At 46.2% G+C, this 14,984-nt stretch overlaps 1 protein-coding gene across 2 annotated transcripts in view; it reads right to left on the reverse strand.

The window, feature by feature from the left end:
- The window catches only part of FARS2 (phenylalanyl-tRNA synthetase 2, mitochondrial), a 623,580-nt gene that overhangs the window by 41,861 nt on the left and 566,735 nt on the right, over window positions 1-14,984 (reverse strand). The window lies entirely within an intron of this gene.

Here is a 14,984-nt window from a genome sequence, read left to right on the forward strand (position 1 = left end):
GCAGGGAAAGTGGGGGCAGATGCCTGGGAAGCCGCTCACTGCAGACAGGCCAGACTGCCTGGCCCCCCATGGTCCACTTTTCTCCACGCTCCTCTCTCAAGGCACAGGGTCTAGGCAGATGTGCACTCCCAGGGGCCAGAGCCAGGTGAAAGAGGCGCCAAGGACAGGAAGAACCAGACGGGATCAAAACTGGGGAGATCCAATTGTGCCAGGGAGTCCCAGGAAAGAGTTCAGGGAAGACAGAAGACAAGGCCAAGAAGGTTAGAAATGGTGGGACTTCTGCAGCAACCAGGAACCAGAAGCAGAGAGCCAAGCAGGACTAAGCACAGTCCAGCCAATAGTCAGGAACACCTAGATGCTCCTTTGCAGTGGTCTCTACTGTGGGGCCCAAGCGAGTCAGGCCAGCTAAAAGCATGAATGTGGGATAATGTCAGCCTCTGTGATTGCATTGCTTTTACTGCTTTTAGCTCCTTCTCCAAACCCTGCCTACATCATAGATACTGGCTTGATGGGTGCTACTGAGTTCCAGAATCATGTCTCCCACAACCATCAGTCATGCCAGTGTAGACAGTGGGCCAGAGGCTACCCATAGAGACACTCTTCCCTGCCCCTGAATTCCCCAAGCTGCCTCCATGAGTTCAGGACTCTCTGACAGAACTTCCAGCCTTCTTTTCAGTCTGAGGGGGAAGCTGGTCCAAGACTCGGTGCTCATTCCAGAAGCCCCTGATGCCCTGGAACTAATATTCCTATCTAACTGCTTTGACTTATAAGACCAGTTGAGCATCTGACTTCGGCTCAGGTCGTGATCTCACAGCCCTCGTTGGGCTCTCTGGTGTCAGCACAGAGCCTGCTTTGGATCCTCTGTCCCCCTCTCTCTCTGCACCTCCCCCACCCACACTCTGTCTCAAAAATAAATAAACATTAAAAACAAGACCATGGGGCGCCTGGGTGGCGCAGTCGGTTAAGCATCCGACTTCAACCAGGTCACGATCTCGCGGTCCGTGAGTTCAAGCCCTGCGTCAGGCTCTGGGCTGATGGCTCAGAGCCTGGAGCCTGTTTCCGATTCTGTGTCTCCCTCTCTCTCTGCCCCCCCCCCCGTTCATGCTCTGTCTCTCTCTGTCCCAAAAATAAATAAACGTTGAAAAAAAAATTAAAAAAAAAAAAAAAAAAACAAGACCATGGACCTAGGGTGTACCCTCAACCTCCTGCCCCTGGAGACATTTTCTGGAATCCTGGCCTGCTCTGATTCTGCAGGGCCACACTTTGAGGTGGGCTCATACCAGCCTCAAAGAGCCTGGACCTCTCCACACCTAGTCTCAGTGGGACAAGCCTCTGCAAGGCCAGCTCGTGGGAGTCCTCTTCTGCAAGTTCTCTTTCTAGCCTCATCTGTTCCAGTTTCTGGGACACAAATTTAACTCCCCTGCCCACAGTGCTCACCACCTTCTCTGCCTTTTTTTTTTTTAACTGTGGTAAAATGCACACATAACATAAAAAGTACCATCTTAATCATTTTAAGTGTATGGTCCTGTGATATTAAGTATATTCACAATGTCCTGCAACCATCACCATCTCCAGAGCTTTCTCATTTTGAAAACCTGAAATTCTGTCCCTTTAAATACTAACTCCCCCTTCCCTCCCTCTGCCCCCTGGCACCCACCCTTCCACTGTGTGTCTCTAAGAAGTAGGCTGATCTAGGAACCTCACGTATGTGGAATCATATAGTATTTGTCTGTATTTGTCCTGTTGTGACTGGTTTGGCTGTTATTTCACTGGGCTTGATGTGTTCAAGCTTCCTCCATGTTGTAGCATGTGCCAGAATTTCCTTCCTTTCTAAAGCTGAATAATATTCCACTGTATGTATAGACATTTTGTTTCATCCATTCACCCATCAACGGACGCGTACGTTGCTTATACCTTGTGGCTAATGTGTGGAATGCTGCTAGGAATGAGAGGATACTAATATCTGTCTGAGTCTCTGCTTTGACCTTGGCATACATACCCAGAAGTGGAATTGCTGGACTGCATGGTAATTCTATGCTTAGTTTTTTTTTGAGAAATGGCCATACTGTTTTCCACAGTGGCTGCACCATTTTACATCCCCACCAGCAATGCACAAAGTTCCAATTTTTCCACATTCTTAACAATACTTGTTATTTCCTGTTGTTTTTGTTTTTGTTTTACTACTCACCATCATAATGGGTGTGAAATGGTCTCACTGTGGTTTAATTCACATTACCCTAATGATTAGGGATGTCAAGCCTCATTTCATGTCCTTTTTGGACATTGGAGAAATGTCTCTTCAAGTTCTTTGCCCATTTTTCAGCAGGTGTCTCAATAAGTGTTTGTATTTTTGTTGAGTTACAGGAGTTCAGCTTGTTCTGGAGCTTTTGAGGCAGGCACCTTTGCTATGAATGAACCCGAGTGATATTCAGACACACACACCTTTAATTGTCCTTTGGAGTCTGGTCTCCCCAATCACATCTCCTTCATCAGGATCCACCTACCTGCCCTCTTGGGAGCCATCTCCAGTCTCTTTTTTTGCAGGCAGTAGTAAGAAGCACAGGAGCATTTTCAGGTTTGGGGACACCATGGCTCCCCTTGGGCAGAATGTGTGATGCATTGTTTTTGTGACCTTCCCCTTCCTACTGGTGCCCGGGCCTTGCTGACCTTGGGTCCCAGGAGTACTCTCCATTGATGACTTCTGGGAAGTTTCCACAGAGCTCCTGTATCACATTTTCCCAGGTCAAAGCCAAACATTTCATTACAGCTTCAAAGATTCAGCACCACATGCACTTCAGGGAAGCTCAAGGGCAAGGAGAAAGGAAACGTGGACCAGAAGTATTCTTTCAGTCCATTATTGCTACTATGAGAAGTGTGTAAGTACTCACCTTCCAGATCCCATTGTGTTCTGTGCCAGCACATTTGCTGGGCATCTACTCTGAGCCACACACCAAGCTGGGTGCTGATCCCACAGCCTTCCCTGACAGCTTCACCTTATTCCCCACAGGTTTCTGCTTTCCAGCTCCAGGGAAGCCCTGGGGGAGTCAGTGCCACAGAAGGGAGAGAAGTCAGGGGAGAAAAGAACAAAGATGGAAAAGGGTAGGAAGACTTTCCCTCTGTCCTCTGCTCCCATTCAGGGGAGGAGCCCCAACCCCACACTTGTTTGCTTAGGAGAAGTGGACCAGCTTCTCACTCAGGTCTGGATTTCGTGGAGCCAAGCTGTACTAAGGCAGAGGGAAGCCTGGGTCAGGGTCTGACTTTCAAGGAAAAAGTTTTCTCCTAACATTGAGGAAATCTGACATATTTGTAGGTTAGCTCTGCCATCATAGGGGAAGACATCTGTCCTTCAGAACAAGCCCAGGGAGCCAGGTAGGGAGTGGGGGACAGGGTGACGGAAGCAGGAGGGAAAGGAGGGAAACACTGGAAAGAGAAACAAAGGTAGGCAGAGGTGGGCTGTGGAGGAGGGGGAGAAAGTGTTCATGAATACAGAGTGTTACTTGAAGAGCAATTAGCACAGCACCCAGTGTCTATGACATGCTTAAAGAATGCCCATCACATCACCAACTAAGTCTGGCCCCACCAATCTATGAAATGGGGGGGTTTCTACAGCAGCAACACCCCTCTCCTCTTGGCTTGCTACCCACCCATCCCCACCCTCACTTTTCTGTGGAAAATAAGGACTCAGGGTGTGGCTTCTGGAACATTATAAATCTCTTCAGGTTGTGGAGGACGGGGCACTTCATGGGTGGGTGGACTTTCCAGCCCACTATCCAAGGAGGGTGCCTCAGCTTCTGTCTGTTCTATATGTATGTATTGGAAGGAAGTTCTCCTGCTTAAACATGATGGTGTAAATTACTGGCCTGGAGACCCTCTGACGACCCTTCCACCTGGGACATCTCATGGTCCCACACTGCCCCAGGCAGACAGTGATCGGTGCCCCCATCCCTGTTAGCCACAAGAAGCTGGCCAGGCATAAGGTGGCTGCAAAGAGGAAGCAGTTGGCCCACATCCCCTGCCCAACTGAGCAAGTGTGTTTGTCACACTAGGAATGGTTGTTCCCAGAAGTTGGAAATGGTTAGCAGAGTCCAACGTCCCCAGGAATGCTGGAATTTGATAAAGTGAGACTTTCTGGACCTGGTGTCAATCTAAGGAAGTGAAAGGGGACAGCTTTTAACCTCACATGAGAGATTTTATAAAAAATGAAACTGATTTGGGGCGCCTGGGTGGCTCAGTCAGTTGAGCAGCTGACTTCGGCTCAGGTCACGATCTCGCAGTCCGTGAGTTCGAGCCCCGTGTCGGGCTCTGTGTTGACAGCTCGGAGCCTGGAACCTGTTTCGGATTCTGTGTCTCCCCCTTTCTGACCCTCCCCCGTTCATGCTCTGTCTCTCTCTGTCTCAAAAATAAATAAACGTTTAAAAAAATAATTAAAAAAAATGAAACTGATTTGGGGTCAAATGGAGACCCAAAGTAGAAATATTTCACAAAACATAACAAACAGCTGGGTTTTTTTAAAACCATTTCCCTTGTGCGCTCAAAGCCCACATGTGCATAGGTGGAGAGGCTGACTGAAAAATCACACAAACCCAGGAGTCTGGTGTCAGCATCTGAATTAGTGACTCTCAACCCCGGCTACATACTGTGATGACCTGATGGTTTTAATTCTGTTCAAGCCCCACGCTCACCAAGTCTGATTTAAATGGCCTGGGTGAGGGTGGGTGTAGGGATTTTATTACCTTATATCGGTCAGGATGGCTATTATCAAAAACAAAAGACAACAGTGTTGGTGAGGATGTGGAGAAAAGGGAACCCTCGTGCAATGCTGTTGGGAACGCAAAATGGTGCGGCCACTGTGGGAAACAGTATAGGGGTTTTTCCAAACATTAAAAATAAAACTATTGGGGCACCTGGGTGGCTTAGTCATTTGAGCATCCAACTCTTGATTTTAGCTCAGGTCACGAATGCGGGGTGGTGGGACCAAGCCCCACGTCAGGCTCTGTGCTGAGCATGGAACCTATTTGAGATTCTCTCTCTCTCCTTTTGCCCTTCTCCCCCACTTGTGCTCTCTCTCTCTCTCCCTAAAAAATATAAATAAACAAACAAACAACACATAAATATAAAGCTATCATATGATTTAGAAGTCTCATTTCTGGGTATTTATCCAAAAGAATTCAAGATAAATCAGGATCTCAGCATTATTAGTACTCCTATGTTCACAGCAGCATTATGCACAGTAGCCTAGATGTGGAAACAACTTAAATGTTCATTGATAGGTGAGTGGATAAAGAAAATATGGTCTGTACTCACAATGGTCTACCATTCAGCCTTAAGAAAGAAAGAAATCCTATAATATGTTGCCACATGGGTGAACCTTGAGAACATTATGCTCAGTGAATGGGCTGGTCACAGAAAGATAAAGACTGCATGATTCTACATACATGAGGTATCTAAAATAGTTAAGTTCACAGAAACAAAGAGTGGAAGGGTGGCTGCCAGAGGCTGGGGAGGGGGAAATGAGGAGTTATTAATCAACAGGCATAAAGTCTTCAGTTAAGCAAGATTAATAAGCTCTAGAGATTGTACAACATCTTATCTACAGTCAACAGTGCTGTACTATACACTTAGAGATTTGTTAATGGTAGTTCTCATGTTTAGTGTTCATACTACAATTTAGAAAATGTTTTTTAAATGCTAACCAGATAATCATGATGGGCAACCAGGGTTGAGGGCCACTTACCCAAAACAACAATAGCACAACTTCCACCAGTCTCACACCTTGGTACTTACCCAAAGGAGTTGAAAGCTTATGTCTAAGCAAAAACCTGCATGTGGATATTTGCAACAACTTTATTCATAAGTGCCAAAATTTGGAAACAACCAAGATGACCCTCAGTATCTTCAGGAGGTGAATGCGTAAATAAACTCTGGTACGTCCAGACAATGGAATATTACCCAGCATTAAAAGGAAATAAGCTATCATGTCATGAAAAGACACAGAGGAATCTTAAATGCATATTTCTAAGTGAAAGAAGCGATCTTAACAGGCTACATGCTGTATGACTCCAACTCTATGACACTCTAGAGAAAGCAAAACCACTGTCCATAATCTATGGAGACAATAAAAAAGACCAATGGTTATTAGGGCTTGGAGGACAGAGGACTGAAAAGGCAGAGCACAGAGGAGTTTTAGGGCAGTGAAACTACACTGTGTGATACCATAATGATGGAAACATATCATTATACATTTGTCCAACCCCACAGAATGTACAACACCAGGAGTGAACCCTAGTGTAAACTATACACTTTGGGTGTTTATGATGTGTCAGTGTGGGTTCATCCATTGTAACAAATGTCTCACTCTGGAGGAGATGTTGATGATGGGGGAGGCTATGCATGTGTGGACCAGGGGGTTTACAGGAAATCTCTGTACTCTTCATCACTCAACTTTGCTATACACCTAAAATGCCTCTTAAAAAATCAAACCTTTCTTAAAAATTGCCTAATTTAACATGGGCAAGTCTTCTCACACACGTGATTCACCATACTGAAATTTTCATTAGTAAAACAGAAGAGTGATACATTTTTTTTAATTTTTTTATTTTTAGAGAGAGAATGAGGGGCGGGGCAGAGAGAGAGGGAGAGAGAAACTCAAGCAGGCTCTATGCTCAGTGTGGAGCTGGACACAGGGCTCGATCCCACGACCCTGGGATCAGGACCTGAGATGAAACCAAGAGTTAGGTGTTTAGCTGACTGAGCCACTCAGGTGTCCCAAGAGTGATAAAGTTTTAAAGATTTGAGTCAGGTATGTATTGACAGAAATGAAATGTCCATCCTTGGCTGACGTGTCTTTTGAGGGAAGTGCTGAGGTACAATTTCCCCCAGCTAATCCTTAAGATCAGGCTCACGATCAGCCCTCAGCATAGACTTCTGAGAAGTTTCGAAGACATTGCGAATACCTCAGTTAAATTAGCCACCCCCACATCAGTGTTATCTCGAATTCTGCACCCAGAAATTCACCCTCTCCTCCCAGGAGTTTCTGGAAATTTCTATGTACAAAATATGAATAGCTAGGCACCCATCACAGCTTTTTATACCTCTTCCTGGGAACAGGATTTGATAAGAGAGAGTAGGTAAAGGGAAGAGTGAGGAGCCCAGGGTTGAGCAGGGGGCCCTTCATGACTCCATCCCCTCCTCCATGACTGTTTCAGGGGGCAGCTCTGCAAAAGGGGCTTGAGGTAGGGATGGCCAGTGGTCTCCAGCTGACCCAGCTTCTGCCAGTGTGCAGGAGGCTTGGTAGGTCCTGCCTATTACGGCCAGACCTGCACCAGCGCCCACCTCTGGAAGAGAGGTCGGGCATGTGGGCACTGAGGCGCTGTGGCCACTCTCTTATCAGCCCAGTGGCTGTGTCCCAAGAGGGAATGACCCACCTCACAGGCCCAGGATGATGTGCCTTGCGGGTATGAATTCTATACACAGCATGCTTCAGTCTAGGGCCCCTACATAGGGCACAGGGCAAGGAGTTCTGGGATGTTTCCCAGTCCAGCTGTCACCAATGTCCTTTGAGACGCCAGCAGGGCACTGGGATATAGGCCACAGCATGTGTGGAAGTGGCATTCACTCTTGGAGGAAACCTGGGCTGTTTCTTACCGCGGGGATAACATTGGGATATAGTGGGAAAGAGCTTCAGGCCTGGAGTCAAGAGACCTTCCATTTACCACCCTGTGCTTTTATTTACTTAGATTTTAATTTCGCCATCTCTAAGCCAGTGCAAATGTCTGTGGTGCCTACCATCCTGGAATGTTGTAAGGATCAAGTGGGGTGAAAACCTTTGAAATCTTATTGCTCTTTATGAGTATAAGTGATGGTTATCTGCCTGATGGGCCACTGGCCCTTTGGGGGAAAATGGGGTTAGTGTTTAACCAAATGCAGCTTACAGAGAAGTCCAGACACAGAGCAATTGGTTATACAGGCCATTTGTGTCCATCACTCACGTCACAGATGCAATCATTCTTTTGGGTTGCATGATGCCTGTTTTAGTAGCTTCCAAAACAACTAATCCTTTGATGTTAAATTAAAGAAAATTAATTTCTCATTGGAGTTCCCTGAGAAAGGGAACTTTGTTTCTTTTTGCAAAGGAATATTATTAATAATAATTTTTAAACTCTTATTCTGGAGTAGACCATTGTGGTAGGATCTCATGGTGTTGCAAGCCCTAAAGAATTGTCTGAGGCTGCCACCCTCAGAAGGGAGTCGTGCTGGCCTTGACTGTCCCTGGTCTGCCCAGGAGACTGAGTGCACGAGCAGGAGGAGAGAGTGACCCACAGAAGAGGAGCGCTCACAGTGCCAGAGGACCAGCCATCCCCACAGACAACTCCCTTTGCCTCTGCTCTACAAACACCTCTTGGCTCCCCAGAAGGCACACAACACTAATGCCCTTATAAATAGGGTCCCCCGACTTGGGGAGTTAGCAGTTTCAAGAAATCCAATGGAAGAAACAGCCAGTGTTGCAATCCTGGCAAACGCTCTTGGGCTTTCTCTCTCTCTCTCTCTCCGTCTCTTTTTTTTCCTTTCCCCGTTTTAACTGTTAAAATTCATCTCCGACATCGCACACACGAATGAAATCAACAGTCTCTTATCAGATCCCAAATCTGTCAGCGATGTCTACCAGCCGCCTGGAGCCAAAAGCCTCTTAGCACATGTGTGACTTGAGCTGAAAAGGGGCTGGGACAACAGTGCAGGCAGTTTTGTTCTGGCACCCTCGTTCCCAAACATTTGCTCATTTAGAGCACGGCAAGCAGTGATGCCTGCATTCTCATCTATCTCAGTTCCATGGGCTTTCAGACATGGTTCAAGCATCTCCCTGGCATGCATTAGGGTCTGCCTTCTGCAGGCACCAGTCACCGGTCCATGGCTGTTTGACCAGTGGCCAAACTCAGTGCTCTCCCCCAGCCCTAGGATGCTAGCCCAGGTCTCCCCAGTGTGGGAAGAGCTGGGGGTACTGCCTGGGAGGAACAGGTGTCTGAGTGGATTGGGCTGAGCCCTGGGTCTGGGTTCACCCCCCCACTCACCCTGGCCCAGTGCTTTCAGGACTTGGGTGCTTTGTATGGTAAGTCCACAGGCAGCTCCGGGATGCTGGACTCCAGGAAGATCCCATTACTCCTCTCTCTAAGACCCACCTTTTCCCACGATTTCTGCTAGAGAGAGACATGAGACTTAACAGAACATAAGTTTCCTGAGAATAAAGTGTGGGGTTAATCCATCTATGTATTCCTGGGTCTGGCACCTAAATACCAATATTAATAAGAACCATTCATGGGGCATCTACCAAGTGTCAGTTACTTTATATATATCTTCTTGCAGATATTAATATAGTTTTTAAGCAGATGAGTAGAATAAGCTAGAAAGTTAAGGAAATTTCCTGAGGTAGTGAAAGTGGCAAAGCCTCTATACATTTCCCCTTGACTTTTTATTATAATGATTGATGAATAAATACATCGAATGGATGTGTGGATGAATGAATGAATGAATGAATGACAGAGTGAGTGAATGAATAAATCTGTTATATTCAGTGAATGAATGAATAAATCTGTTCTATTAATCAGTCTATGTGTCTGTCTGCCTGTCTGAAGACAGGGAGAGAACATGACCTAAAGGATGAACTTGGGTCTGTGTAGTAAAGGTAGGGTACCCCACCAGCTCTGCCCCAGTTGAAGACCCAGGTTTCTAGGTGGGGATGTGGGTGAGCTCAGACTCATGGGCAGTAGAAATAGGTGCAACTCCTTCCTCTGCGCCCCAGGCAGGGCCACATGGGAAGCACCAGCATTGGTCAGGAAGCAGAACAAATGGGAGAAAAGTATGGGCCAGAGTCTTTATTGTGGTTTCCTTGGGCTGGAACTGGCAAATCAAGGTGGGCAGGCTTCAGATTGGCTATTTTAAATAATTCAGCTCTGGGACATATGGGCTCTCCCTAGTAGTCTGGTACCTGGCTCTGGGGTTATTAGGGCAGGTGGACAGTGGCCGGCAGTGAAAAAGCCCATGGAGGGTGTCGGGGTGTTCCTGGATTGGTTTGTTTGTATTTGAAAGGTGACCTCTGAAGGGGAGAGTGCTATCTCCAGGAGTTAACTAACCCTGGGAGGGGCAGTTCCTCCAGGGTCAGCACGTCCTGAAGATGTCAAAACGTCAGAATATAGAAAATGAAAGACAGTTGGGGTGCCTGGGTGGCTCCAACTCTTGATTTTGGCTCAGGTCATGATCTCATAGTGGTGAGATTGAGCCCTGCATTGGGCTCTGTGCTCAGCGTGGAGCCTGCTTAAGATTATCTCCCTCCCTCTCCCTCTGCCCCTCCCCTCATACACATGCACATGTGTGCTCTCTCTCTGTCTCAATCGGTCTCTCGCAAAAAAGAAAAGAAAATGAAAGAGAGTGAATGCACTGAAGCTCCTGAGGACCCATCAGGGCAGAGTTCTGCTTTGAATGCTGGATATCCAAAAAGATATAATAATGTTAACATGTTAAAAAATATAAACTATATCCAGGCTAACTCCCTTTCTAGATAGAAATCCAGAACGATTATGCTTCTGTGGTCATCCATGGAGACATCCCATCATCACCTTCACCTTTTATCAATTCTGTTACCATTTAAGGGGGGACATTAAGTGCCAGTACTATGGCAGACACTGCATGGTTGGTCCCACCCCTACCACCTCCCCAACCACACCTTGGCCATCTTCCTGGGCTCCAATTCTTCCAGCATACCAGGCTCCTCCTTGGCCTCTTGTCTTTTGCAAATGCCCATCCTTCTTTGGCCTGCCCACCACTCCACCTTGCCTATATATACATATATATAAAATATCTCTCTATTGTATCTCTCTCTCTCTCTCTCTCTCTCTCTCTCTCTCTCTCTCTGTGTGTGTGTGTGTGTGTGTGTATAGGGAGGGAGAGAGAGAGAGAGATTATAATGAGTTGGCTTACACAATAATTGCCGTGGAGAAGTCCCAAGATCTGTAGCTGGCAGGGTGGAGACAGGAGAGAGCCAGTGGTAGGATTTTTGCTTGGAGGACAGGAGAAGACTGATGCTCCAGCTCAGTCAGGCAGGAACCTGACCTCTTATTCAGCCTTTTTGCTCTATCCAGGTCTTCAGTGGATTGGATGAAGCCCACCCACGTTAAGAAGAGTAATCTATTTACTCAGTCTACTATATCATTCATAGGTTAATCCTATGCAGAAACACCCTCAGACACACCCAGAATGATGTTAGACCCAAGATCTGGATATCCCATGGCCCAGTCAAGCACACCCCCCCACACAAAATTAACTACACTCTGTTAATGTCCTACAGACCCATAGAGCTTAAAATGTCCAGAACTGACCTCGATACCGCCCCCCACCCCAGCAGGCTGCCCAAACCAGCGCCTAAAATGTCCAGAACTGACCTCGATACCGCCCCCCACCCCGGCACGCTGCCCAAACCAGCGCCTAAAATGTCCAGAACTGACCTCGATACCGCCCCCCACCCCGGCACGCTGCCCAAACCAGCGCCTAAAATGTCCAGAACTGACCTCGATACCGCCCCCCGACCCCCACCCCAGCACGCTGCCCAAACCAGGGCCATGTCCCACCTGTCACTCTGACTCCACGTCGCTCAGCACCACGCCCCACAGCCCCGCCCCTAAAGCACGTCTCGAGTGCATCCCCACCTCTCATGTTCACGGTGCCAGCCTTCTTTGGCAAGCCCATCACCTGCCTGAGTTTTGGCCATTGCCTGTGTGGCCTCAGGTCTTCAGTGTTTCCTCCAATCTTGTCCCCACACTGCCACCTTTGCTGTCTTTCTCAAGTGGTATGCATTTGGCTGAGATCTGTTTGTGGCGTCCTCTTGGGATGAAATTGCACTCCTGGGCCATGTACTCTGACGGCTTGGGAGGCCTTCTTCCACCGGATCTGACCTACAATGTGGCTTGCACTCCTTGGTGGAGAACACTTAATATAAGTCACAGCCTCCAGCTCCCCACACCCAGGCACCTCCACAGGGCTCAGAACACAAAGGAAGGCTGGTCTCAGTCCTGATCATGCGGTTCATCATGATGAACCTTAGGGAGCATGGGCAGCATTTTCCCCTGAAGAATTGTTTATTCATTCATTTATTCATTCATTCATTTAACAAGTATTCTGAAACAGTATTTCATGACTAGTACTATTCTAGACACTGGGATATGAGGAGAAGTAACACCTGATCTGCAGTGAGAGAGTCAAGATGTGTTGTATGGAAGCCAACTAACAATGCAAGGCAATGAGAGGAAAGCACAGAGGGGCACGGTCAGTCCCTATGGTTTTCTAGATCCAGGAAGCACTAATAAAAGGAGGGGGGGGGAGGAAGGAGGGAAAAGAGAGCACAGGAATCCTTAATATACCCAGGAGAGTGTAAAACTGATGTCCATACCAAATTCTGCGCATAGATGTTTATAGCAGCTTTATTTGTAAGTGACAAAACTTGGAAGCAGTCAAGACCTCCTTCAGTAACTGAATGGATAAATGAATTCTGGTATATGCAGACAATGGGATATTATTCAGTGCTAAAAAGAAATGAGCTATCAAGCCACAAAAAGACACAAAGGAAACCAAATGTGTATCACTAAGTGAAAGAAGCCAATCTGGAAAGACTACACACTGGATGATTCCAACTCTGTGACATCCTGGAAGAGGCAAAACAATGGAGAGAGTAAAAAGGTGGGTGGTTGCCATGGGTTTCGAGGAGAGGGGGATGAACAGGTGGAACAAAAGGGAGTTTTAGGGCAGTGGAAATACTCTGTAGGACACTGCAATGATGGCAATTTGTGGAAACCCACAGAAGGTACAATTCCAAGAATAAACCCTAATCTAAGGGAAACTATGGACTTTGGGTGGTTTTCACGTGTCAGTGTAGATTCATCGATTGTAACAAATGTCCCACTCTGGTGGGGGTGTTGATGGTGGGGAAGGCTGCATGTATGGGGGGGGAGGGGGTATACAGGAAATCTCTGTACTTTCCTTTCAACTTTGCTGTGAACCTAAAACTGTTCTTAAAAAATAAACCCTATTTTTAAAAAAGAAGAAGAAAAAGAAAAGGTGGGAGGGAGGATGGGTTTTGCAGGAAATTGCTCTAAGGTTCTGAAATCCTTTTCCCTCCCTTTTCTGAAATGCAATCATGCTTACCAGCCACCAGCTTGCCTGCCTCTTGGTCCCCAGTTATGGAGATGACAGTGGTCTGTGATATGTGCCTCTGACTCAGTCACCTGGCCTGATGTCTGAATCCCCTGAAAGCTGCTCCCTGGTCCCATATTCTCTCTGGCAGGCACCCAAAAGTCTCTGCTCCCTGTCCTACTAGAGTTTCTCCTCAGGCCCCACCAGAAGTAAGCGGACCCCTCAGCGTCTGTAAGCAGGCATCTGGGGCTTCACTGTGTCTCTCTATTCTGCAGGGACTTCTGGGGCTCCAGCTTTTCCCAATTGTCAGCTTCCTCTGGGCTTCTTTCCCTATATCCCTATAGGTTCTGCTTTTTTTTTTTTTTCAACCTCTTTTGACAATGACCCTGCCTCCATCTTCTGGAAAGAGCCTTGTAAAATCTGAGCTCAGCCCAGATCCCCTTAGTGTCAACAGGGATGTCTTCTGTGGCCTTGGGAGGGACTGTGCATGGGCTGGCTGGCTGGGTTTTACTCCCCTTGGATTTGACTATTCAGAGTTTAAATTTGATCTTCTCAATGTAATTCTTCATGTATTCCTTCTTTTAAACATATTTTTATATATCCTTATATAGAATTCTTACATATTTTTATATGCTTTTCTTTCCCCCTGAAGTCTAATGTATATGTTCAGCCCTATGAATTCTCTGATGGCATTCTCCTTTCTACCAAGACTCCTACTGATTCTTCTAAGATCAAAAGTTAATTCAGATAGTAGCTCCCCTTAATGCTTCCTTTTTGCTTTTCATTACATGGCTAATTCAAAATTTATGTGAAAATATTGTGAAATTTTTTAATGTTTATTTATTTTGAGAGAGAGAGAGAGAAAGAGAGAGAAAGAAAGAACTCAAGCAGGGGAGGGGCAGAGAGAAAGGGAGAGAGTGAGAATCTCAAGCAGGCTCTGCACTGCCAGCACAGAGCCCAGTGCAGAGCTCCATCCCATGAACCATGAGATCAAGCCCTCAGTCGAAATCTGTTCAGCCACTGAGGCACTCTGAAAATATTGTGAAATATTTAACAGGAAAATACTACCATGAAGTCAGACCTTATAATCACCACACTTTTCTTTTTTTTTTTCTTTTTTTTTTTAATCTTTATTTTTGAGAGAGAGAGACAGCATGTGAGCAGGGGAGGAGCAGAGAGAGAGGGAGACACAGAATCTGAAGCAGGTTCCAGGCTCTGAGCTGTCAGCACAGAGCCTGATGCAGGGCTCGAATTCACAAACCATGAAATCATGACCTGAGCCGAAGTCAGACACTCAACCAACTGAGCCACCCAGGCACCCCATCACCACACTTTTCTTTACACTGTTACTACATATGCATGCATCTCTACATGCCACATGGTATTGTTTTTTTCATGTAATCTTTATTGTAAATGAATCTCCATACCTGTATTCTTATGCACTTGCTTTTCTGAACTCAACATTACATTTTTTTATATTCAGACATGTTAATATATAGAACACCAGCTCATGCATTTTCACTACTGCCTAGTACTTCCTTATATAATTATATCACAACTGATATATCCATTGTTCTGCTGACGATCATTGTAAATGACTCGTTTTTGTTTTTTTTGTTTTTTTTTTTTTTGTTTTTTGGTTTGGTTTGGTTGTTTTGGAATTCAAAGAATGCTGCTATGAACATTGTAGAACAAGCCTTCTCTTCTATTTCAGTGTGGTGCATTATCCAAGAAAATTTTTTAATGTGAAACCATTTTTGGATTCTTAGATGAAACGCAACTTGGTTACAATGTATTTTTATTTTTATAGA

Source organism: Leopardus geoffroyi, chromosome B2 (genome assembly GCF_018350155.1).
Source record: "Leopardus geoffroyi isolate Oge1 chromosome B2, O.geoffroyi_Oge1_pat1.0, whole genome shotgun sequence".
NCBI lineage: Eukaryota > Metazoa > Chordata > Mammalia > Carnivora > Felidae > Leopardus > Leopardus geoffroyi.